General features: G+C 40.6%; 1 protein-coding gene across 11 annotated transcripts in view; it reads right to left on the bottom strand.

The window, feature by feature from the left end:
- Window positions 1–27,020, bottom strand: part of PCDH15 (protocadherin related 15) — an 896,179-nt gene that overhangs the window by 476,983 nt on the left and 392,176 nt on the right. For 10 of the 11 annotated variants that reach the window (XM_076339474.1, XM_076339470.1, XM_076339471.1 and 7 more), the window contains one exon: window positions 18,744–18,805. The gene's annotated coding sequence lies outside the window, so the exon portion shown is untranslated. Of the gene's footprint in view, window positions 1–18,743; window positions 18,806–21,655; window positions 21,727–27,020 lie in introns of those variants that run through there. The other variant, XM_076339476.1, reaches the window with a different exon arrangement.

The raw sequence follows: 27,020 nt of genomic DNA, 5'->3' as shown, positions 1-27,020 counted from the left end.
GGTGTTTGTGCTTTGCTGTACCATTGTAATACGGTAATGCCATTCTGAAATACACAGGCCCAATCCATAGGAGTCCAAGTGTGGTCGTACAGAGCATGTTTTACACTGTCAGGATAACGTTCCATCATTTATTGACTTATCTCACGGTATACAGCTCAAAGGTATTGTCTGTTTTATCACTGCTAGAGGAAAGAAGACTGCACAGAGAGCTTTAGCTGTGCTGTGCTTTTCAGTTATTATCCCAAGTGGACTTTCGGGGTTTTTTTTGGATCTGCTGCATTCTCTTTTGTATTACTGGATTTATGATGATTAAATCTTCCTACACAGACCAGTGGAAACTTGGCCCAAAAGCTCAGATTATCCAAATCATTTTAAACATGCTCTCACTGTTATTTTCTATTTGTACCTCTGTCAATTAAGTAACAACATAAAATTTGTTACTTTGAAACTAGTAAGTTTGCAGACGACACCAAGTTGGGTGGGAGTGTTGATCTGCTCGAGGGTAGGAAGGCTCTGCAGAGGGACCTGGACAGGCTGGATCGATGGGCCCAGGCCAACTGTATGAGATTCAACAAGGCCAAGTGCCGGGTCCTGCACTTTGGCCACAACAACCCCATGCAGCGCCACAGGCTTGGGGAAGAGTGGCTGGAAAGCTGCCCAGCAGAGAAGGACCTGGGGGTGTTGGTCGACAGCCGGCTGAACGTGAGCCGGCAGTGTGCCCAGGCGGCCAAGAAGGCCAATGGCATCCTGGCCTGTATCAGAAATAGTGTGGCCAGTAGGAGTAGGGAAGTGATCGTGCCCCTGTACTCGGCCCTGGTGAGGCCGCACCTCGAATACTGTGTTCAGTTTTGGGCCCCTCACTACAAGAAGGACGTTGAGGTGCTGGAGCGTGTCCAGAGAAGGGCAACGAGGCTGGTGAGGGGTCTGGAGAACAAGTCTTATGAGGAGCGGCTGAGGGAACTGGGACTGTTCAGTCTGGAGAAAAGGAGGCTGAGGGGAGACCTCATCGCTCTCTACAACTACCTGAAAGGAGGTTGTAGCGAGGTGGGTGTCGGTCTCTTCTCCCAAGTAACTAGCGATAGGACGAGAGGAAATGGCCTCAAGTTGCGGCAGGGGAGGTTTAGATTGGACGTGAGGAAAAATTTCTTTACTGAAAGAGTGGTGAAACATTGGAACAGGCTGCCCAGGGAAGTGGTGGAGTCCCCATCCCTGGAGGTTTTTAAAAGACGTGTAGATGAGGCGCTGAGGGACATGGTTTAGTGGGCATGGTGGTGTTGGGTTGACGGTTGGACTCGATGATCTTAGAGGTCTTTTCCAACCTCAATGATTCTATGATTCTAGGCATGATATCAAGTCAGTCAGAGAAGCAGCCAGAGGCATCCCTGGTGAGATGGTGTTCTACCACCGCTAAATATGTCCCAGTTTAATCAAAAGGAGTCCTTCATCATTTCATTACTATACTTTTTATTTTGCACTACTTCACGATGTTCAGTCCTTGATACTTTCCCAAATGAATTTCTAATCACTGTAATAGCTTTCCCACCTATCACACTGTACAGGCATCAAGCTTTGAGTTAGTGTATTGAATCGTTCCTTGCTTTAATCCCAATCTTCTACCAAACAAATCCTCTCATTTTTGAAATTACAATCGTCTTATAAATTCTACTGATAACAACACGTTCATTGCCCTACAAGACAAAAAGATAAATTTAAGCTATTGCTTGAAGATGCTTAGTAAAGATTCAGAACTTGTTTATACTACATTTATTTGTATCAATTGCTAATTGCTCTATTAAAACATAAATGGAGGAACAGCCACAGCAGCTCAGAGGAGAGCTCTGCTTAGCCATGTTCTGTCTGCTGGGCACCCACAGCACGAACCCAGGGAAGAGAGTAAGAACAGGAAAGCACATAGGGGTTCCTCCTAGGAGTAATCTCCAGCAACTTCCTATTAAGACTTCCAGAAGCTGAGATTATATTCTCATGGTTGCTGGCCCATGGTGGATTTTCCCTTCATGACACCATCCAGGCACTTTCTAAAGTCCAATCGAGACAGCATTTTTCAAGGCAAGGAGCTCTGCAACGTAACTACACACATGGGAGGAATTACTTTCTCTTGTTAATTTTGAGTCTAGCATCTTCTCTTCTAGGTTCACTGCATGCTCCCTAATTCTTGTATTCAGGATTTTATGATTCTCTGTCATACAGCATTCAGCTTTCACTTTTCCAGACTCAAGGGTGCCAGCTTCTGCTGTCATTCCTTGTAAGCCCTTCCACACTTTTAATCATCTTTGTTGCCATTGCTCTCTACCTTCAACAGGTCTTCAATAACTCCCTTTGAGTTGAGGGACCAAAACTGTACCACATACACAGCTCACTGCCATCATGCTTTGTTCTTTTTCCAGTAAGTCCAACATTTAATTTTACTTTCTTGACTGTCAAAGGACACTTTGCCATAATTTTTAGCTAAAACAAAAATACCTATCTTAATCCTCATGTTATTTCAGCGCAGCAGCAGTTCACTGTTTTATCTGCACTGGATACCATGGCATTCACTGTTTCCTCACACAGATGCCCAGGACCAAAAATTTCTTGTGCAATCACTATCCTAAAAGACTTAGCATCAACAACAAACTTCAGAGGAACATAAGATCCTGTGGGAATCCACAGGCAGCCATCCTCGGCCCTGACAACTATTATTCTTACCCTCCATTTGTCTTTCAACAACCACTTTGCATCCTTGAGAACCTCCCCCTCCATGCCACAGCAGCATGCCACACCTCTGGAATTTCCAAATTCTGGTCTGTTTTCTCCACTGGTTGTGGCCACTTCTTCCAGAGACTCTTGTCTTTACATTGCAAACAAATTTCTGATACACTCAATGTCTAACTTTGTCCTTTCTTATTAAAGTAAACGTACAGCAAAAAGGCAACTCCATACTAATACTACAATTAGACCACTTGTGTGCTACCATGTATCACTGCCAGGTTGCATTCCCCATTATCCCTCCATCTCTCTTCTCTGGCAATGTTTTCTTCTATAACTTGAATGTTTTGTCTGTTCTTGGTCAAATACTACAATCACCTTTCAACATGCTATGCTTTCCCTTCAGAACACAAAAATGTTTTTCTTGTAAAATCCTGCTCTATCTCCTTTACCCACCTCTGCTTCCTCAATCTCACAGATTACTACGAAACGCAGGGAGGACCTGACACGTCTTTGGTGCCAAGGGCCAAACCCATTGTTTTGTTATAGCAAGACTGAGCTCTTTGAATGAGTGTTAATAGGTTGGGACTCCTCTGCTGACCATCATGATCCATTGCCCTTTTACTGCCTTCTAGCTAGATTTTAATTAACTACTTCAAAACATATTTTCTTCTTACATTGTTTCCTGTTTTCTTTGCTAAACTTTTCCCATTTGTAGATATCTGACTGTGCCTCATTTATCTTTTTGTCTTTCAAAATTAATATTCATAAATCAGAAATTAAATCTGTAATAGCTCATTTCCATTACAACGAATACAGCCCTTTTATATTTGTCCTTCTCATCCACATGCCTGTATTTCTTACTTGCTCTTTTCTTCGTGTACTTGATTTCATCCCTCAAAACACAGTCTTAAAACTCCCTTGGAGCACTGCCTGCTCTTGCATAAGTTTTGTGCTTTCTGATGTAAGCCATCTTGCTGTCACACAAGTGTTGTCTCCAAATCTGGCCCAGGCTCCCAACAAAGTCAACCCCTCACTCCCATCACACACTACCTTTCGTACCTATGTTAAGGTTTGCAGCCTGTTTTGCTCCTCTCCCTGCTCCCTAGTCCCTAGGAGGAGCTCTTCTAGCACCACTTCACCTCTTCCTGATCTCAAAGAGCTGGTAGGAAAAACCCCTCTGGCAATTTTAAGCTAGTGTGCACACTGAGAGCACCAAGAAGCCAAACAAAGCTAAAAATCAGATGAATTTGATAACGTGGCTCAGACTTTTCATTACATCTGATGGTGAGCTCTAGTTTCTTTTTTTTGGCTGTGTATTGCTGTCTGCACCAAACCTGCTCACTACGTGGAAACGGATTTTTTTTGCTTTCCAGTGAAGTTGGAGATGCCTCCTATTTAGAAGACTATAGAATAAAACAAGCAACTAACTGTGTAGCCCTCTATAAATCTAGTGGAAAACTATAGGCACTAGGCAAATAAATAAAATATCATATAAATAAGATGAAAAAAGTACTTTAAAAATTGCTACTATTTCCCTTAAAATAGAAACTATCCATCCTAAACAGCCACAGAACATATATAACCCTTGCTATTATTTCAGTGCTCAGTATTTGTTACATTCTTATCAAGACATCCATTCCCAGGGAAAAAGCCTCCTCCACAGCTTCACAGAGAGAATAAATACATTTGAAAAGCAAAACCAAGGGTCATAGACAGTCTAGAATAGTCCCCTAGTATATGTATCCTTCCACTTTCTACTCAGGTATAAGCTGTGCAAGGACTATTTGCCTCTCCCCTCTCCTCTTGGGGAGGACTAGAGAATTTGAGGGAAAAATTGCAGCATAAAATCCATCACGGCACTAAGTAATATATAAACGACTAAGACAATAAAGCAACAGGAAGCCAGTGCAATCTCAGGGCTAACAGCTAATGAGGAAAAAAAAAATGCCAGAGTTTATATTTCTCTTTTACATCTGGAGAGTTTGGGATTAAATGTATTAAGGCAAAGATTTGGGATGCCACCAAGGAAATATTAATCTATTTTTCAATACTTAGAAGAACATGCAGAAGTGTCACAATATCTTGGCATTTTTAAACACTCATCAACGTTCAATTCTGCAAGAGTATAGCTGTTTCCAATTCTGTTCATTTGTCCAGAACTGGTAAATGCATTGTTATCCACCAGCAAAACTGCTGCTTTCAACAGTGAGTTAAAACCAAAATATATTAAACAAATGCAATCATCACATAAAAATGTACATTTCACCATATTTATCAATGCAATAATCTTATTTTAACTTCAAAATAAAAGCAGTGTTTTCTTATTTACATATGGATTTTTTCTAAGGACCATGCTTCACCCAATACTTTCACAAAAGAATACAGACAGTGGGAGAGCTGCTTTCCACAGCCATTCCCACAGGAAAGCATTACTTCAGAATTCTCCTGATGCATCCTTTTCTTTACTGTCCAAGGGAAAGCTTCTAGGCACTTCTCAACATATTTTTAGAACTCTTAGGTTCTATTATTTACATCATCTTTTTCCTCTGTGTGTTAAAGATGATGTATTAGAATGGATCCTATCTTTACGCAAACTACTTGAATTTCCTTTGCAATGTAAGCAAAGAAATCCATTAGCTGAAGTCCCTGGTTCACTGGAGTGAATAAAACTGGCTTACATCACATGAAAATCACAAGAAAGGGAAACGCAAGTATTAAAAAAAAACCCACCACATATCTGTCAACACCAAAATTCTGATTTTACTTTCATGCAGGATACCTGTCTTTCCCGTTTCTCAAATCAGTTGCAGACTCTCTCACTTTGATTCCAGCTTCAAAGAGAAATGTGGTATTTATTCTCTGAGGAAGGAAGACTCTGTACCATGCCTCTTTGATGTCTTGCTACATAACTAAAAAACCCAACTTTATGGGGGTAAAATTAAATAATATCATCATAAGCAATCTATTTACCAAAAGAAAAGAGTTTATTAGCAGTAAGCAACGTTTGAGCTGGATTGAGCATGGAAGTGGGTAAGCCTTGGTTTATATGTAAAATTAAAATATCAAAGAGTGCACTTAAGATGTTTCTTAGAGAAAGTTTGGTAGAAATTACTTTCTCACCATTTGTTTTATCAATACTGAGCTCCATAATGTGAACCTTACTTAGTGTAGGCCCAAACTTTTGTCTCAGTAAGAGCTAGACATGGAACTAAAATGGAGCTAAAATGGAACGATGATGTGTTTTTTTTTACTGAGGCAGAATACAAAATAAAGCACCAAATAATGAGCTCTTCTGAGGTGTTGCCTACATTTTGCAGTTAATGACCACAGCTTATGCGCACTCACGTATTTTACGAACATAGCAAGAGAGATCAATAGAGGATAGGGGGAAAAAAAAAAAAAAAAAGAGGCAGCTAAAGGTCTGCTCACTTTGTAAAATAAAGCTCATGAGTGAAAGCCTCAGACTGAAATCTTGGCTTTCACTGAACTGCAACAGGAAGGAGCATCCCAGAAACAAACCCCTAACTATAACCTTTGCCTGAGCAGATCATTTGCTGTACGGTCTCTCTGGAGTATGAAAGGTCCCTGGCACCAATGTACAATTTCAAAACTGTAAATAAAGATTAGGAAGGGAATCCCCACATTTATATCTAAAAAGATGAAACACTAAATGGTATTTTAAAAGATACAAAGTTTAACCCAGTTCATTAAAGGTTCTCCTGCCTGCCTCATTTCCACTGGTTTGATTCAAATAGCCAGGCTCTTACTCGAGGAACCTCGGGGAGGGGTGGGGGGGAATAGGTTCTTTAGTATGTTAAGCCGTAGTGAGAATTAAATTTTGAAAAAGCCTAACCTACCATCAGGAAATAATTTTCTTATTTTAAATAGTGAGAGATATAAGGGAAAACCTCCAAATAAATATTGCTTTCATAATCAGTATTGGACCATGTTAAATACATCATGGTTATCACTTCTATATTAGGCCTTTAATATATACCTGGGAGGAAGTTTGCTTTTGGAAAGACAGCATAGGTTAATGGATGAGACCTAGCAAAGGCCAAGGCCTCCAACAACAATAACCCTGGCACATTTTGTTCTTTAGGTCTTTATCAAACACAAGACTGCTCTGTCTGCCTCCACCTACCTCCCCAAGCTGCTCTGGCTGCTCCAGTTCCTCGGTCATAACCGGGTGGCACCCTGATCCCTTCGTTTGTTTCTCCCGCCATACCAACATGTGCACAGATTAATTACCTCACACCAGAAAAAGCAATTCATTATTTATAAAAAGGCAGACGCTTGCCTTTCTCCTGCATGAGGTGGTTTGGTTTGTCTTTTAAACGTGGCAGCCACCCCATCTGTCACTTGATTTTCCCCAAAATGCTGATTGTGAAAGTTTGGACAAATTCAGCTAGAATGAAAGGGGAACTCCAAGAGAGCCAGCACAGAACACTGCTGTAATTTAATCCTTATTCCAGTATGTTCTCAGGTCTTCAACATGAAAAATGAAAATAAAATACTCACTAACAATAATAAATTAGAGAACTTAACATTAGCCTACAGGAAATTGTTCCTTGTAAATTTCCAGTAAAGAATTACTAAGCACACTAAATGTCCACATCAAGAAACCATTTTCTTGATTTACTGAAACTATAAAGTTGGCTACATGTAGTTCAAGAAGGGGTTTTCTGCCTTTTTCCTTCCTTCTTTAACCTACAGAAAGTAATTGTCATTAGTAGGACTTCATGGATTTTACTGGTGAAGAGTGGGTCTGAAATTGTTCATTAATTAAAACTCAGCTTTCTGTTTGAGGCTTTAAATTTTCATTGCAACTTGGAAATGCTAGATAGATTGACACATAATGAATTTAGAAAACATTAGGGCAAGAGAACACAATCAGCAAGAGGGTAGCAATTGGGACAGGAGAGAAGAGGAGCCGATATAATCCAATCCTCTTCTTGCATGAACAAACCTGGGGACTAAGTTAAATATTTATCTGCAGGAGAGGTATATAAAGAGTAAAATTACACTGTCCCATCTTGAGCTGCAGAGAAAAGTCATTTTTGTGTTCATTTATATACTGGCCTTACTGCTAAGACTTACAATACAGGTACTATTTGTAATGGGAATATATGATAAGCAGAGCATAGTCTTCACCTGAAGACCATGAAGAGCGTAAAACATCTGGGTCACAGTGAGCTGTCAAAAGATAACAAATAGCCATTTGTATTGCTCTGAATGTTGCAATTGTTATTAGCAATGCTTTGTTTTTAAATAGTGTTTTTCAAACAAGAACAATGTAATTTCTGACGTTGCAGGAACTGTAAAAACTGAGGTCCAGAGAAATGCCGGGATGTGCAGAGTCCCCACAGTGGGCCAGTGCTGGCAGAGCTGGCAACTGAAACCAGTCCAGAGCTCTGTCTAGTAGCTCATACTGCCCCATCCATTAATAATCACCTGAAATAATTCATCCTGCTGGCACCTCTTAAAGCTTCTTGTTCTGAAAAACAACAGCTATGTAATTCAAGATGCAACATGATAAGAAGCAGGTTTTTGCCAGCTTTCAAAATAAATATCCTACTTCAAGAAAGAATTATTTTAAACAATACAGTTCCTGAACTACATTTTATTGTACAGAGACAGGCACGTGGTATGAGAAAAATGTTTGGAAAAAGGTATACCACAGGCACAAGATATTTTGTTACATCTCTCATAACTGTTTGTGCTGTATTCGGCTTTTTTTTTTTTAAGTAACAAAACAATACAAAAAGAAACTCAAAATAAAAAAAAAAAGAAACTTGCCCTCTATAAACCACATGTCCTTGTTGACTGCCTCATAATAATTACTGAAAGAAACATTCTGCTGTGGAGCAACACAGAAGTTCTTTCATATCCATCACAAACAGACTGTGGTTCACAGGTGCAAAAATGAATAGACTGAATACATATTAAATTCTAATGCCAGTGAATCGTGCAGTACAGAATTAGAGTCACAGTTTTTTGAGTTCTTTATTAAATTGAGGGAGTCAGAAGTTTCACTCCAAGGACTACGCTGAATGTATTTGTTATTTGTTAGTAGAACTACAAGCTCTTTTCCCTCCTCTTTTTTTTTTTTTTGGGGGGGGGGGGGAGAGAAGGGGGCATGTCATTAATGCTCATGCACAAAATAAGCTATTTAACTTGTTTAGCTATTTTATTTTATTTAAAATTGTTACTCTGCTCAAACAGCTGGGATCACCTTGGGGTTAAAGACATGTTTCTTGGTTTATTGGCACGATATGTAGCTGTATAACCAAGGAGGCAGGGAAAGCAATGGGACAGAGATGTTAACAGCCCAAACAAAATGCTCCAGCAAACCAACCAAAACAGGATGGGTTGAGCTGAAATAACGTCACCACTTAATCAATCCCACGGGCTTATTAGGAATTGTTGTAACAGTCAGAGATAACCAGACTCACTGACACCTCCTACTCCCCCCGCCCCCCCTTTTCTGTGCAGATTTTCTTCAAAGGGTGAACAGACTATTTGTGATGTCATCGTCTTATTACATTAAAAGCTCTGACAAAGACTATTCCTTAACCAACATCTAAGGACACTGTCATTATCCCATGACTTTGTTTATACTGATAATTAAACAAGCTAAACACATTCAACAGTCTAAACCCAGTAATAAGCATGGAACCAATATACAAACTCCCCTGCTCATGCTGGCATCCTGCCTTCCAGCAACAACTTTTCCATCTTCATTCAAAGAAGACTTTCAAGACTTTGATTTGCGGGAGTTCAGAAGACAGACTAAACTGATGAAACTTTAGCTTCTTTCAGATACTTCTGCCTGCAAAATCTGAATGCTTAAGACTTCTCAGATTCTCCCCCAGCTATGAATATTCACATTTAAAATCTTTTTTGCTTTGCTGGAGAAAGATATCTAAGTTGGGATGGTTCCAACACTGTATGTCAAGCCACCAAAGTAGATCTGTAAAACAAGAGGTGGCAAAAGATATATAAAAATGCAACCTAGTTCAGTGCATGCATTTCTACACCTAATACCATTCTTCCTTGGGTCATATACTTGTAGTCTCTCTCCTGTTCATATATATACACTGAGAAGGAACTCTAAACAGCATAACAAAATAAAATGGAAAGGATTATAACCTCCACAATGCTCTGAATTTGGCCCATCCTTTTTTAAAGCTTCTCCTTAAAAAACAAATTTTTGCTATTTCTCTGCTTAAACTTGAGATTCCAAAATTCAGAAAAAAACCAAACCTAAAGAAATTTTTAAAAAAAGCCACTAAAAGAGTATTTTGTATCTCAACTGCCAAAGCACTCAAAGGACCTAGAAGATGTGTATCATATCTCAGTATTTGTCTCTCCTACCGTTATCCCTTGATTAGAGACAGTCTGCAGAAAACATTGCTTTGTGCATTTGAGCACTACTCATCTCTGGAGGCATGTTTAGACAAACTGATATGCAGTAAAATCCTCTTGCTAGTATAAAAATCTACGAACACTTCCTTATCTTCCCCAGCTTCCCAGTAACACAAAAGTGATTCTGCACTCATCCTTCCAGGCTTTGAAGGAAATTCAAAGACACTCTAGGGTGGGGATAGAGGCAGAATATTCATGATATTCATGAACTGTAGCAGGAGAGTAAAACAGGCTGCCCCAGAGGCTTCTGTGGAAAGATTTTGGGGAGACAACAGCCTTCAGACCCTCCCAGCAGTGCACTGGGGGTCTGGGTGGGGAGAGGAGCAGGAGGATCTTGCTTGCAGAGGAGCCACAGGCAGGAACAGCTGATAAAGACCTTGGATGAACTCAATCTCCAACTGCTCCATTTGCTAGTCCTTGTTCCTGTAACTGCCAGCAGAGCAAAGAGCACTCGATCACCATTCAGTCACGCTCTCCAATTTATCTGGATATGAGGCCACTGAAACAGCTGTATGAGCACTGCTCTGCGCGTCATGTGCAAATAGCAAAGGAGAAACCCCGCTGGCTCTACATTAGTGCATTGCACTGGACTTTGCACACACCCCAACCCATCTGTTCCTGCAAAATGGTGCAGCCAGAGCACATCACCATTTCTCATTACATAAATGCACTCCTCTGACTTCCACTCAAACGTAGGCTTAATTCCATTTTACTGTTCCTCTGATCCCAACAATCTGTCCTTGTATCTTCCTTGTCCTCAGCTGCACGAATCTTCAGTATCTAACTAGCAATAGAACAGTATTTGAGAAACACCTTGCCTTCTCATCCCAGTCCCCTCTGCTATAGCAGGACTTAAATTGTATTTGTATACTACCACCACCAAGTGTGTGCCACTGAGCTTCAGTGAAGACATGACAACATCTTTCCATTTCAATTTAATGCCGAATGCTTTTAAGTAATGGTTGTTCAGCATTGCATGTATTTTTCATGCCATGTAAGTAAACAATTATATGTCTGATTTATACCTTGAAACTACATGCTTTCTTAAATTTCTAAATACTTCATGCTGTTTCTATAACAAATCACTGTTAATGGAGAACACCTGGATGGACCAGTTTCTGCCACATTGTACTTCCAAATTTATGTTGCCACCTGCAGACAAGCTGGTGTTACTACTGCGTACTGCAGGTAATTTTCTTGGTGCAGGAAACCCTAACACTTCTAAGACAGTGAACAGAAACAGAGCAGCAGATGGCTATATCCCTTCTAAGCTACCTGCTTTACCTAACAGCCATTTAGTGTGAGAAATAACTTCGAAGAGTTATGAAAATATCCAGCCCCAAACTAAAACACTAAGCATCTGCAGCCCTGCACAGCCTGGGATTTCTGCACACTTTCACAGTTGAGGCTGTCCTGAACATTTGCAGTTAGCAGCACCTGAAAAAAAGTTGCAGAATGAATTGTCCAAGTAAATTATGTGTCCGGAAATATCTATGACATTTTCATCCTAGAGATATTACTAACCCTGTCTTATAATCCAAGACAACCTCAAAGGTTTCACACAGCTGTCCCTCATTTCCTGCTAAGCTGGCTGCACTGCATAGCCCCTCCAGAGCTGCTGCTGTTGAGAGTGCACAGGAACAAGTGATGGATGCCATAAGGCCTGTGTCTCCAAAACCATGCAGTTCCTAAACCGGCCAAAATCCAGCAGGATTTGTTTCTGAGCTCAACAGGAGCTAGAACCTCTCACCTCACTGCTTTGCTGCTGCTAAATATCATGCCTCTCTGGAGAAAGCAACTCTGATCTTCAGTTACCAACAGCAAAAGACCCGCTGTCATGCAGCGGGGCAGGCTGGGCTCTCTGCTACGTGCAACAATGTCCAACAGCTTTTGGGGGCTCTGGAAACAACTGGTCCGAGGGCAGGTAGCACACAGACAGGGTGCTGCTGGCAAACAACCTGCTGGGCTCTGCTGAAGTTCCCCTCAAAGTACCTCGACCACCTGCTGTTCTGTCTCTGGGAGCTTAGGCGAGGCTGCTCCACCATGCCTGCATGAATCCTGCAAGCATGAGGATTCCTGCTAAATCCCTACAGCATTAAAAATGAAAGCCTTTCCTTAAAAAACAAAACCCCCAAACATTTGCACAGCATCACATGAAAGCAGGCAGGAATAATGCACCATGCTACTCAAATGCTGGACTTTCTTATCAAAACTCTGCCAAATGCAACTTAAGCACTTCAAGCTGCTGCTGCGGGTATGGAGAGCAGGGAAAGCATGCATCCAGGCCCGTTTTCTCCCAGAGTAGGAACCATTTAAAGACTCCCAAATTGCAGGAAATGCCAAATTCCAGTTTCGTAATCTCCACTGAATTGTTAATGACCACAAAAGTTACCAGCGTTGCAAGTACTAAGTGATAATTTCATTGGCAATCACAGCCAAGGCACTGAACACAGGAGCAGCAAGTGGGGAGAGAAATCAGTGAGTGCTGCATTCATTGGAGCCACACACAAAGGAGGGACTAAATCATGGAGCAGAAAAGCTGACTTGCGAGAAAATCAGCCTCACTGGAATTCTGCTCCCATTTAGGTAAAAAATAAAACTCTCATTCTAGAAAGTGTTCCAAATACTTGAGTCATTCAAGTAGCCTAAGGATTATCTTGGTCTCCATCAAGGTAAACAATCCAGTAGCATTTTTAAATACCAATCTGTCATGGTTTAACCTCAGTCGGCAACTAAGCACCACGCAGCCGCTTGCTCACTCCCCCCCCCCCCAGTGGGATGGGGGAGAGAATTGGAAGAGCAGAAGTGAGAAAAAAAATCATGGGTTGAGATAAAAACAGTTTCATAATTGAAATAAAATTATAATAATAATAATAATAATAATAATATGATGATGATGATACACAAAGCAAGTGATGCACAGTACAATCGCTCACCACCCGCCAACCGATGCCCAGCCAGTCCCCGAGCAGTGGCCCCCCCCGGCCAGCTTTCCCCCAGTTTATGTACTGAGCATGACGTCACATGGTATGGAATGTCCCTTTGGCCAGTTTGGGTCAGCTGTCCTGGCTGTGCCCCCTCCCAGCTTCTTGTGCACCTCCAGCCTTCTCAGTCGGTAGAGCATGGAAAACTAAAAAGTCCTTGGCTAGTGTAAGCATTACCTAGCAACAACTAAAACATCAGTGCGTTATCAACTTTGTTCTCATCCTAAATCCAACACACTGTACCAGCTACTAGGAAGGACATTAACTCTATCCCTGCCGAAACCAGGACACAATCAAAGAGAACTGATGGAAAAGCAGACCTTAAAATAGTAATGAAAGAGAAAGAGGTTATTCAGATATAATCCCATTATATTTCAGCTCCAGTACTGGGAGCTTTATTTCTGACTATACAATTGCTGAGAATAAATGAGAGCCCAAGCAAATGTCCTGATACCTGCAGTCACTCTGTACCCACATAACTGAACATTTACCAGCTAATCTAGGCTTCTGGTCACACCTGCTGGGTTGTATCTCTGGCTACAATAGGGACACCAGCCCTCCCCTTGCCTACAGATTCTCTGCTATGCATCCTGAATAACTGAGATGTGACAAATTGCATATTAACATATTAACTAGAGCCTTAAGCAGCGACAACAAAAAAAAAAAGCATCAATGGCCAAGTGAGCTAGGCACTACTGGAACTATTTAGCACTCTGTTTTCATATTAAACAAAGACTCGGTAAGGAATTACAGTTCCAAGAGGTTAGGAATTTAGGAGAACTGTATTTTCTTGATGCATTTTATTTCAATGCATAAATACATATATATATGAAATGATGAAGCTTTCTTTTGTAAATCCTAGATGAGCATATGTCAAGAAACTGATAAATGAAGACATAGATGCTGTGCATCATTCCAAGGCATCTATTATAGTCTGTCAAGGTACACAGCAATGTCCTTTTCTCTATTATAGGCACTTGCGTAGTCAGTATCTATGCAAGGGTACATGTACACATGTAACATACAGATAGGCAGTGTTGGGACATTACTGACAACCTATCAGCTTGTTCCAACTACAGCAATGGCTTTGTAATGGACCTACTACAGAAAACCGGCCACAAACAGCCAGTTGCTACTTTGCAGCTGCGTGGTGAAGTTCTTCATGAGCTGAGTGATCAGCAAAGGGTAACTGCTTTTAATCTACCTCTGTTGTATCTTTTAATGAAAACATTATGATTTATACTACCCTGTCATTACATATAGGCATGCAGAGAGGGAGTTGTATAGGAAAGCCATCTGCAGGTATAATTAATGTTAAGAGCAATATATTTGTGGGAAAGGTACCTCAACTGAGACAATTACTTGGGGAAGATAAGAACAAAATTAGACCTTCCTCTGTTACCTGCAAAAATAAGTTCTGATCCAAAAAAGTCAGATAGACTGCAATTAACAGATACTAGCCGTTTTGTCCTTCTTTGGCTTAAAGTTGATGTGTTATTGGTAGACCCTTTCAGGTCAATAACAAAATTATCCACATCTCTCAACATTTACCCTCGGAAAACTTGACTACATTTGTGCAGCAATAAAAAAAAAACCAAGACATTTCTCACCAAATATTGGGATGGTCATCATTTAGATGAAGACAGCGCGTTCCTAACTGACACTGGGAAGCCCAGGTGTGCAAATGGGGCTTCAAGGAGGCAACACAAAGCAGTACCAGAATTCGGGAGCTGATCTTCCCTGGCACTGTGAGTGCACAAGGTCAGGCAGAGGAGCAACCAAGAAGCTAAGAGGACAGTATGCCAGCTGAGCATCTTCCAACAGCAGCTGCTAAGAGAAAGACCTGGCATATGGGAAGACACTGAGGAAAGGAAGGAAAATTCTCCCAAAGGGTCTACAACTCATGAGCACAGACCTCTCTCCTGTATCTGCCCGCATCCTAAATGTACCCATCTGACCTTTGTATCTTTTCATACTATTATTACCTATAGTTATTTGGAGTAATTCTCCCTAGGTATTTTATACTTTCCTTACACTAATTTCTGAGACCAAAAGCTCCTGTAAGAAGGCAAATGCTTCAGCGCTCCTTCCTTGTTTAAATCTCACAAATCTCATCAATAATAAAACATTTTGCTGTAAGTGACAATTTGCAACGGCTTATTTACACTTCAAGACTTTGATACCAAGAAAGTCAAATTCTTCTGTGATACACCAAATCCCCAATCAACTGGAAAATTAAGACGACTGCAAAGCTGCAGATCTATGTAAATTCATTTTCCATGTCCATCATCCACAGCTAAGTTTCAAAAACTGCTAACTAATTCTGGGTGCCCACTTAAGAACCAAGCACTGGTGAACAGAGCCCGCTCTAGTTATCTCTGAGGCTTTACTTGTGCCACTCTACAACTGTGATAGCTGACAAGATTTCTCTCCTTTAGGGAGTATAATTTAGGAACAAATTCCCTTTGGGGAGGAATGGCCCAGTGCTGAGATACAATTCAACTAAAGTTCGAATTGCAGAGTCTATAAAACTATCTATAGCTGTATCTTGAACAGGGAAAATAATTTATGGATGTACACAGGAGAGACAAATCATGGAGATAAGTATCATATATAAATCTACAGAGGCTACATAATTACTGCATCAGAGATCCATGATTAATCTTATTCTTCTTGTTGAGGGTAGAGATACTGATACATCAAGGGTGTCTCTACAAGTTCAGGTCAGACATACACCTCTGAAGTGACTGTCCTCATCGTCCCCACTTTACAGCACACTGGTGTGTGTTGCAGAGAGGTCTGGAAGCACAAAAACTGGATTCCTGGAGGATAAAACCATGAAATCCAGGAATGACACAGCCATTCCAGCTCCTGAGAGACAGCCACTTCAGGGGACCAGGCTAGAGCCAGTCTGCACAAAATCTCTTGTACAAGTTGGGTGGATATCGGGTCCCCAGCACTAACTGTTTCACCCTACAACATACTTTAGTCCATGCAAGAAATCCCCCAGCGGGCTCCTCGCTGGTCATTAGCACAGCAGCAGCCCCTGTGCCAGCACAGGGCTCTGCTCAAGGCTGCTCTTCCCTGGGTCTGGCCCTCCTCAGCCAGGGGAGAACACTGATGTTGCTCCAACCAGCTTTAATTTGCTTCACTTCAAAACTAAGACACAACATCTTAAAAAACATCTCACAGAAGCACACTTAGAGGAGTACAGAATAGTGTTTTCCTCAATAAAACATAAAGCCAGGAAGTGCTGCCATTTCCTTAACTGGCTATGCAATGGGATCGCAGGCACCTCTGCTGAGTAATACACATGACAACTGCCAGTGAATAAAGGGTGAAAGAGCTAAATATGAATTTATGTTAATTTCTCAGATTGATACCAAGCACCAGTGGGTGCAGCAAAGCTTGAACTGAAGTCTTGCCATATTTTAAAGACAACATTTCTATTTTCAGCTGGGTTTCCCCAAGAAGCAAGGTTCACTTAATCATACCATGCCACTGCCTTTTTGTCCTTCCCCAAAAAATCTTTGATAGCAGTATCAAAGCTATTAAGATGCAAATCACTTCATGAAAGCAGGCAGCCAGATAGAGGAGAGTGATTCACAAACATCCCTACAAGGGGATGTGCTGCAGGTTACACTTCATGCTCATTAAATATAAGGAAAGTCCACTGAAGAGACAGTCGTTCTGACTCTCCAGGAGAAGGAAATGCCTTGCAAGGGCACCCAGAGGCCAACCGGGAGACAGAAGCCATAAGGACACTGGGCCTCATCCATTCCATTACTAAGAGCAAGACTTTTAGGTTCAGAAGCATTTCTGCAGTTCATCTATAAAGATGATCTCTCCCTGAAAATGCTTTTAACAAGAAAATATTAAAAAGGGATAAATGAACAAGCATTTGATGCACTGACAACTTTATGCTATAAGTCTTATCACCTGTAATAAAGCAGGTAGGCTCTTATAGAGGAATGTCATATAGTTGCTTTTGTACTCATAAGAGCAAGTGGCTGGCACTGCCAGTCACTATATTAAAACCTGAGCTTCTCCCACTGTAAATATTTTTTCCCTTCCTAGTGAGTGTGGAAAACAGCATTTAGCTCTAGGAGCATCTATGCAGTTATTTTAAAACATTGTATATGCCAGCACATAGCAGCACCAGCCAGAGGCAGTCATTGCTGCAACCTTATTTTCCCTTAGTCTAATTTCATTTGCAAGACCTCTAGAGGGCAGTGAATAAAAGAAAATAAAGTACCAGAAATAGCCATAAATGTTAAATACAAATTTAAAAATTGGGATCTTGTCTAATTACTTCCTTGTATTGAAAAACCTTCCAAGTAATTCTATGGATTAATGGATTACTGCAACGGGATTTTTCCAAGCCCAAACCCTATGCTCTGTGGCAGATTGCATTGACAGACTTTACAGCAGTGCGCTTCCCCAGTGATTTACTTCTCCCCCCCCCCCCCCCCCAAACAGAAGTCACTTTCTTGCACCTAAGCTAAAATACGCAGCAGGTCGTCTCACTTCCATGGTGCTCATGGGCAAACAAGATTTTTCTTTTTCCTATGGAAAGTCACACTACGCCAAGAAAAAGGGAAAATACAGTTGAGTAAAGCTGACTTGTTTACCCAATATACAACAGTATAACATTAACGTTCAAGTTAGTATCAAAACGGCCAGGACCTACAGCAAAAGGTAGCCTCTTAGATAATTCCTCTTTGGTTTTCATGCACATACTGGATGCAGAATCAGGGATACTGCTAATAACTTCATTATACATTTCACTGTGGCATATACAATTAACCCATTACCAATGGAATACGTAAAATCTAGGATAAAACTTAAATTAAGCACGGCAGACAAAAACATTACAGTAGATATAATATACTTTGCCTTCTCTTGCACAGTAAGAGTATCAATCAATATGGCACCAGCCTGTATGATTATATAATTTCAGCTATGCTTTAGTAACTTCTTATGGCTTTGTAAACCTTGCACAATTCTGAAATTGGCTATGCAATTACCACAGGCAGAGCTGTCCACACCTTAAGTTAATGCCCTGTTTATTTTTGGAACGCAGAACAGATCTGCAAATGCATCTAAAAACACCAGAAACTGAGAGTGCAACAAAGTAATGCTTGAAAATTTGTGTGCTAAAACGTGATGCCAGAGCTCTGAGGGTACTAATACACTCAAAGGCCCCATGGCCTGCAGCTGCTGGGGTGGGGAACAGTGAGCTGCCCGGGTACCCCCAGTAAGCCACTGGTCCTTGCTGTGCCTGGACACTTCCTGAATGCAAACGCCCTCCCCCCAAAAAAAACCCCAGAGAAACCAAGAACAGCAAGTCAGCAATGCATTATCGTTCTTTCTAGACTCCTGGGTGATTCACTGCTGTTATAAATTGTCACTGCTCCCAAGAAGTCAGACACTGACAACTTACTCTTACTCACTGCATTTTTTTTTAACCTTGTTTGTGAATTTTTATCTTTTTCCTGCCCCTGCAATCTCCTCATCCCTTTTCCATCAGTGTTTCCTGTTGTATCAATTCCCTCATATTTAAAAGGGCTAGAATGCTAACGGCTGCTTTTGCAATTCACATTTGTGAAGATACACACTTACATGAACTTCTGAGCCTTCCTCATACTCCAGCAGAGTTTCCTGCAGTGTCACAGAGCAATAGCCTATAGGAATGAAAAATTGGGAAAACGTTATTCATGCTCTTAACAAAACGCAGCTAAATAATTTTACTCTCACCCATTATATAGATATCTATAGTCACAGTAAGGTGGGGACAGTAGCATGTTGTACTATTGATGGAGCCTGGAGGAACCTCTTTTCTGCTGGGAGAAATCCACTTTTGGTGATGGCGTTCTACCTGTGGACTTCCCCTTTCTGTAGAAGGAAATGGTAAGGTAGAGCAAGAAAGCGAGGAGAAGTCAAAAGTGAAAATAAAAGATAGGTGCAAACAAGACCAAACAGTAAGAATATAGCATGATTCAAAAAGTGAGCTCAAAAAGGAGCAAGAAGAAGAAACAGATGTGTGGCAAGGCCTTAGAGTAGTAGCTTTGAATGAAAATGTCCCCAGGCAGATCATAAATATTGTTACATCTTCATCAGTCAGTAAAGATGCCTGCAGCTGCATCCATCCACAGAATGACGGTGCACATCGTTAAGGAGCATACTCCATGTTTTTGAGGATGAAAGCACTGCTAGTTCAGGATCTTTCAGAAGCGGTATTTTATTCTTTTAAGCTAAAATAGGTTACATTGCACTCTTCACACTAGCTGGATTGTACGTCCATTTGGCAGGAGGTTGCTCCTCTCTTACTATGCGCCCTTTATACTGATTTCTCAGTTGCACGTTAGTGCTCTTCAAAAAGATTAAATCGAAGTCCATCTTTCAAACAGCCTGAGAAATTCTTACCTCCCAACAACAAAGAAGAAGAAATGGATGAGAGGTTGAATCCCTTGTTTGAGCAGGAAGGCAAGTGTAGTCCTGACTAATGAATCCCAATCAGACTCTCTCATTACAGACATAGCATGTCTCAGATGTCATCTAAACCACATACAGGTTGCATTCTTAGAACAAGTGCAGCACTGTTAGTGAGATGAAAGAGCACATCTAAATCTGGAAATCATGAAGAGGTGCGGGAGTAGCACCCTACCCTTCCCTGCAGTGAAGATGCACCGTTATTGCAAATGGGAAGAGGAGGGGGCGTACTAGAGGGACTGGGAGGAGTCCCTGCTACAGAGCTCCTCTTATGGAACAAAAGTAGCAGCTGGCAAAACTCAGAGGTATTTGCTCCATTTCATGGTGTTTCACCTCAAATTTCTTGCACATCTGGTTATGCAGGAAAATTTGGTAAAAAAATACTATAGCAATAAAATTGCATAGCAGCAGAAAACAATTTGGCTACTTAGGCCACTGGCAAATTAGGAAGGCTTTTGTGAATCTACTGTTAGTATACAGAGAGGGAGGTAAGTCACTTGAAAATAGAAACATATAATCCAAAGATTTCTAAAAACAACCCCCAATCTATTTTCTTTCTCTCATTAGCAAGTACATTGAGAAGCTCCTGGTAAGCATAGCAGTTATGCCCATTAAAAATAGAAATAAAAAACTGGAACATACAAGTTAACTTAATGGGAACAGGGGAAGGCTTCAGTCCCTCCTCACCATCAGCACTACCATCCTAAAACTTTAATTGGAGCAAAATGAACTTCTGTCTTCATACACCACAATTTACAGTTGAAAGCAAAATCCCTGCATATTTGTACTGTACGGGTACCTGTGTGTACTGCTGAGTAACCTGGTGATGTCCTCTGCAGGGATAAAACATTAAGAAAATCTCAGCTTATCCAAAACACCGGACTACTGGTGTCCCTTTGTGTGCCCACCTTCCACTTCAACTGTTCTTTTGGGCAGCGTCAGCTTTTTTTCTTCTCAGCCACACAGATACTCTTTTCCTCTCTATGCTCAGTGCTGGTTTGGGTATGTTAAGACAAAAGCAGGGTCAAGGCTTCTATTTTAATGATCACAGAGCAATCACCAGGTTGCTTGGAACTTCAAAAGGTCATCAAGTCCATTTCCTGCTCCAAAACACGATCGGATGTTTCTCTCCTTCCTGATCCATGTTTGTTTTAAGTCTTTGGAGAGACATTTAACTTTAGTATATCCACCATTTGGGATATTCTACATTGGTCTCAGGCAACTTATCTACTACTTGAACTGTTAATGCCCCCTGTCTCCCCAAACATCTAATATGAACCCTCCTTACTGCAACTTACACCCATTAATTTTACACCATCCATTATGGATAAAAAGAATAAACTACTATCTTCCTCTTTGAAGTAGCCTTTCATGTAGTGGAAGACTGTTTTCAAAATTTCCCTTCTTTCATATTCATACTAAATAATATCAATTTATCACTGCAGGGTGTATTTTCTAGACCTCTGGTTGATTTTACTGTTCTCTTCTGACTCCCCCCAGCTGGCCCACGGCTTTCCTGAAATGCACTGCCCAGATCAGGACACAGAGCCCAGCTGGGCTGCTACTGCCTCTGCATAAGGCAGAACAATTACTTCGTCCTTGTTGCAGGTTATGCTCCATACATACATCAGGACTATGTTTGCCTGTATTTTTTTCCCCCCCGTAATGGCACTTTTGATTCATATTCAGCTTTTTTCACCATCCTTTTCCTCTCCTTTCTCTTCCAAGATAATCCTTAGCTGTTCCTCACTTTTTATTTAAGGGTGGGATTTTTACTGAACAGCATCCTTATTTTTTCCTTTTCTTTTTTTCCCCAATACCATTTCTGTAATTAGCATACACTGCTTTAAAAAAAGCACCTGCTCATCACAAGTGCTACAAATGTAGCACACAGGCACTGTTATAATCAGTCCTATTTTGTTCTTTGAAAGACTTCCTCGTATTAACCTCAGAAGAAAAGCAAGGTAATTTGATCACTGCCTGACTCTGGATTCACCTTGGCTGATTTTACCCTGGTTTCAGACAGAAATGGAATTTCTCACCTCTCTCCAAACTAGCACCTGGACTGGCCCAATGTCTTTAGGAAGCTGCCTGTACTGTGAAGTGGCTCTTGGGAGCTTTAACAGTGCTGAGGTGTATTTAAATCAATTCTGCTCAAGGAGTTGTTTTTGGTTTTTTTTTTTCTTTGAGTGAGTGCTCATTCTTAGTCTATTTTTCTTCAACTAGAAAACAGAGGATAATTAAGAGAAAACATTATCATAAATCAACAGAAAGAAAGAGAACAAACCTGGCACCCAAATGAAGGCATTACACAATTTAAAACTACAAGAATTTAACTCAGTAGCATTCAGATTTCTGTTCTTATTTTGTCATAATATGTTGGATATTTTCCTGAACCAGAAACCATGTGGGAGACCCTGTGCACCAGATGGCAAGTGAAGAAGGACAAGTACAAAGTACTGCATGTAAGAAGTAGTCAAATGTGCAGATACAGTATGGGGATGGACTTGCTGAGCACCGAACAGAAAGAGTGGGGAGACTGCAGAGAATCACAACTAAACGCTGCAGTGTAATCCTGAAACCTGGCTGGAATACTGTCTGGGTGGAACAGGAAGAAATTCTGGCTCTGTTCTGGACTGGTGCTTCCCAGTGAGACAACCTGTCCAGTTTTGAACACTGCACTTATATACGCAGGCAGAGGGGAGAATATTCAAGAACAACAGGAATATTGAGAGATTTGTAAGATACAACCTGTGAGCAAACACTGCAAGAATAACAGAGATCTAATAAATATAACACACTCTAGTGAGTGTGATGATTAAGAGGAATTGTTTACAAAGGAAGTCAATGGGAATAGCAGAACAAAACAGACTGGCAACCTGAATACAACAGAGCCTGCAAAAGACATACAAGCCAACCACAATGGCCTTACCTAGCAAAATTACCAAGAAACCCCAGGCTGCCCACAGTGTGCTATAAAACTGCAATACCATTTAAGATGAAATTTACAACATTTCTATCAACAACCTTCTTGTTTTGTCCAAGCTAGGGTTATTTACACATACCTTGATTTTAGCCCCTGGTTATATTCTGGGTTTGCTTCATTTTTTAAATTGGAACACAGAGCTCAGTTGTTGTTTCCCCTGTCTCTTCAAGAGCAAGCAGCTCCTGCTGACCCTCCCAGGCATAGGAGATACAGCCTCACCATGCAGCTGGTTTTCAGATCTTCCATAAAAATCAGGTGATTCACTTAAAACAACCTGGCTAAGGGCAAGAAAGCCCAACCCTGCTGTTGCAGCTTTCTAAATAAGACAATGGCACTGACCAAAATTTATACCTGTGTGTGAAAAATGGAGCAAGAAATATAAATTGCACTCATAGTAGAATTACAATTAACTCAATTCTGCTGTGTTGGTTCTACTCAATATATACAGTACCTCTTGATTTAGGTGAAACTGAGAAAATATAAGTATACAACAGTAAATTAATTTATTTTAAACTCTACTCTAAGAGAGCTAATTTACTTTCCTCTTCAATGTCTCTCCCTTTCAACAGTCATCATCTAAAGTACCTAGCCTTACTTGGGTCTTCTCAGAGGTCGTGCTGAAGCTGATGGCAGGGAAATAAGGAACAATCAGGAAGATGGCAAAGAGGCAAGAAGCCAGCAGAAGGGTTAAGATGATGACAGCAGTGCTGCTGGCTCCAAAAAAAAGTTAGGAACCAGCAATCTATATCCCAGAGAGGCTGATGGGTGATACAGCTTTTATGAGTATGAGGTTTTATCCTGTTTAACCGAGTAGCGATCCAGCCTTTCTTTATCCCAAATGTGTAAGAAAAAATGACAATTGGTGCAGATCAGTTATATCCGTTCAGATAAAATTACAGTTTATCCTAAAACCAGTGCTATATATCACAGCAGAACCTTCCAATAGGGCCAGCAGAGGCATGAAAGTATCATTTTCCAATTGCTCTTTGTCACCTTCAATGGCAATGGCGTTTTTACCTATTGTATTTTTTAAAGTGTTTTCTGTTCATGTTTTGTCTTGGTCTAGTTTGTCTCTTAACATTTCAAAAGCTCCTGAGAAACCTGAAAGGAAAAATAAGACAGAGGAACATGTTGAATAAGATGTTAAATTAAGGACATGCATATTCGATTTGTGTTGGAATGGTTGCTATTATGTGTTTCTTCAGAAAAAAAAAAGATAAGAGATCTGAGATTTTTCTTCTTGCATAGTTTTCTATATGGGAATAAGTGATAACTTATTCCTCTTTAAAACTAATTGCCTAGATGAATCCTGGTTCCAATCCTAGAGGAAGACATTCAATGCAGTTTCAACCAGCTGCTTAGAACAGCAAGCAGTTACACATTTTAAGCAAGTGGTTTAAGTTCTTTCATGTCAATGTTGCCCATTGATAATCACAATTTAGACTGTGAAAATATTCTTACAATGATTAGGTGCAGATGGCTTAGGAGATGCTCTGAAATCATGAATATGCAGTTCATGGACAACTAGATTGAGTGCTTCCATAGCTTGAGCAGTTTTTGACCTCTGAAGCTGAGCTTGTAGAGCGGAATTACTCCATGGGTTTATATTCAGTGGACATTATATGACCCTTAGAAAGCCAAAGTCTTTTAGATTAATTTTATATGACTAGTACTTGATATCTGATGGGTCTGTAACCTCATAACACAGCTAAAAGGAGTAATTTGGCAATCTAATGTAAAACAAGCAAACGTTCTGATTCACAATCATTACAGAGCAGGACCAGACTTCTCTCATTGCAAGGACTTACCCCTCACCACTTGGTCAGTAATGCACATCCTTCACAAATTAATCTCCTAGTAAGTCACTCACCCTTAACATCCATTCCTAATTTTTCTCCTGAATATTCAGGAACCTCTGCTTCCTTGCAGCCAGAGCAGTCCAGGAGACACTCACAACACCAGGAAACCAAGGAAAGAGTACAATTATCTCTTTCTTTCCAAGCAGCTCTCAGCTGCAGACATTTATAGCCCTGTTTCTAATCAACCAGGTGTCTCAGGCATCTGGCTCGAACTGTCGGGGATGCCCTTTGCTGTATGGCTGTCAGCAAACCTCCCCTTCTACTACACTATTAAAATGTACATTGCAAAGTAAAAAAAATTTGAGGAATTTCTGTATGGATGGAAATTGAATTATTATAATTTCAATTTACTTATAAATTTACAAATACAGAAATTTTAACTAATCCTACTTCAGCACATTATGTCTTCGTCTCTTGGTCAATCTGTTAGTTGATCCTTAAAACAGTTTCATTGTTACCTTTTGCCATTTAGTTGTGTTTGTTTACTTACTCAAAGGCAGAAGTTAAGCTTTTTTCCTCACTGCATAGAATCACTGTCAGTAGACCTTAGTGCCCTTTGAGAAATCTTGCATTAATCCTGAGGGTAACTACCAAAACCACCAAAAAGGAGAGTGGAAATTTTAACTTCATGAAATAAATTGGCTAACTCTTGGCACATGTTTGGGCCCCAAACTCTTAATCTACATGATAGTGAAATTCAATTTAAAAACTTTCCCCACTAGAAATAAGCTAATATTTTAAAGACAGTATCACCCATTGTAACATGAATTAATGACATTTAAGCAAAAATATATTGAAGTTTAAAAATCATCTTGTTTTCAAATTTTACGTAAAGAAAAAAGTATACATGGAAATTATCACCAGGAGAACAAGCAAATTCCTGAACATAATGTCTCTCACCCATTTGCAGCTCTATGATTGCTGTACCCTCTGATTCACCTCTGAAGGCTGTTTGGACCATAATAAAGATGCACTTTTGAAAGTGCTCTAATTAGGAAGCCTGATGCCACACCCTGATCATTAAAGGCTGTGCTGAGTTTAAAATTCAAAGGCGATGTAGTTCCAGGTAGACTAGTTTCTGCTTGCAAAGTAATACAATGATGGAGTAAAAATGACTTGTACGTAGAAAATAAGGAAGCAGCAACTTCAGGGGCTTTGATGTAGTTTGCATAGCAAAAGCACAATTAAGATATAGTTTATTTCAGCCCACCAAAGTTTAGTGGCTGAAGCAGGTCTTCATGGTTATCTTCCTGTAATCTCAATGTAATTGTCTGAGCTCTGCTTGCTTTTAAAGGCTGCGTGTTGGTCCATCCTCCATGCAGCACAGGAGAGTAAGATACTCCCTCATTCCGTAGCACTGTTTTCTGCACAAAGGATGAAGGAGGTTTCACCAAATTACTGCACACTAGAAGGATGAAGCTTTTAGCTCAAGTTCAAAAAGCTTAGCATGAGGAGAATGCAGGCATGCACTGTCCCCATACATCAGGGTGGACTAGGAATGGAGTCTCTTCATGCTTTAAGGCAATTAATTACTGCAAATACTAAAGACAACCTAACTCAAGCTGGAGGAAAAGTGTTTAGGGCAGCAACCCTTAAAACCACAGTGAAGTAGTAATTAAGTACATTAGCTTGCTTCAAGGCTAGTTTTCCTACGAAAAGTAGTGATAAAATGACTGTTTTAAAATCAGTTTTCTCTTTACTTGCTTGGTGAGATGCCTTCATACCAACTATACGTCTGCTGTCTTTCTGGGGATAGCATAGATATGGACTCTCATTTACTCCCCAGTTCCTAAGCCATATTGCTGAAGACTCTGGAAAATGAAACATAGTTTGGGGGTGGGGGGTGGGGTGGTTCAGACACTGCCAACATTACCCTGAAAAACTAGTGACCTCCAAGGAGGTACCTTTTATTTTAAGATGAACCTCACTGGAGAGGTCACACGTTTCTCTGGAGGACAGGAACAACACATTCAGTGTATTACTCAATCAAGAATTGAATTACTGCTCTCCCAAACTTGGCATTTGACTTGGCTGTCAAGTGCATAACATCTAATAAAAGGCAGTGGGCTGTTTCACTCTGCTGACTTGCACATCTCAGAGACTGAAGGAGATGGTGTTGGCTTTGCCTTGATATTTAGGATGAAGACTTGCCAATAATTTTAAAGAGATGAATATACACGTACGCTGTAAGACTCTTTTTCTAGAAATTTAATAAAAAGTCCCAGGGTTGAGGTGGGGACAGAGGACAGATTGAATAAATAAAAGTGTGGGAATGTCCCAGGAGGACCTGTATCTAGCAAATGTACTAAGTACTACACCGCTTCTTTTCTGTCATTAATAGTAGTTTCAAGACAAGGGCTATTAAGTAATGGATCAGTCCCGGTAAAAGTTCAGGGCTACCTTTGGAATTAATTTAGGGGTATGATCTCCTCAATACCTATCCTTACGGAAAGACATGCAAGGTGGCCTTGCCAGAGCCTGGCATCACTCACTTTGTGAAGGGACAAAGCCCAGAACACACACCATCATGCTGCAGCAAATAACATGAAAGCAGTACAAGAT

Source organism: Aptenodytes patagonicus, chromosome 5 (genome assembly GCF_965638725.1).
Source record: "Aptenodytes patagonicus chromosome 5, bAptPat1.pri.cur, whole genome shotgun sequence".
NCBI classification, from domain to species: Eukaryota; Metazoa; Chordata; class Aves; order Sphenisciformes; family Spheniscidae; genus Aptenodytes; species Aptenodytes patagonicus.
Note: the sequence above shows the minus strand (reverse complement) of the source record. Positions and strands in the feature narration are given on the sequence as shown.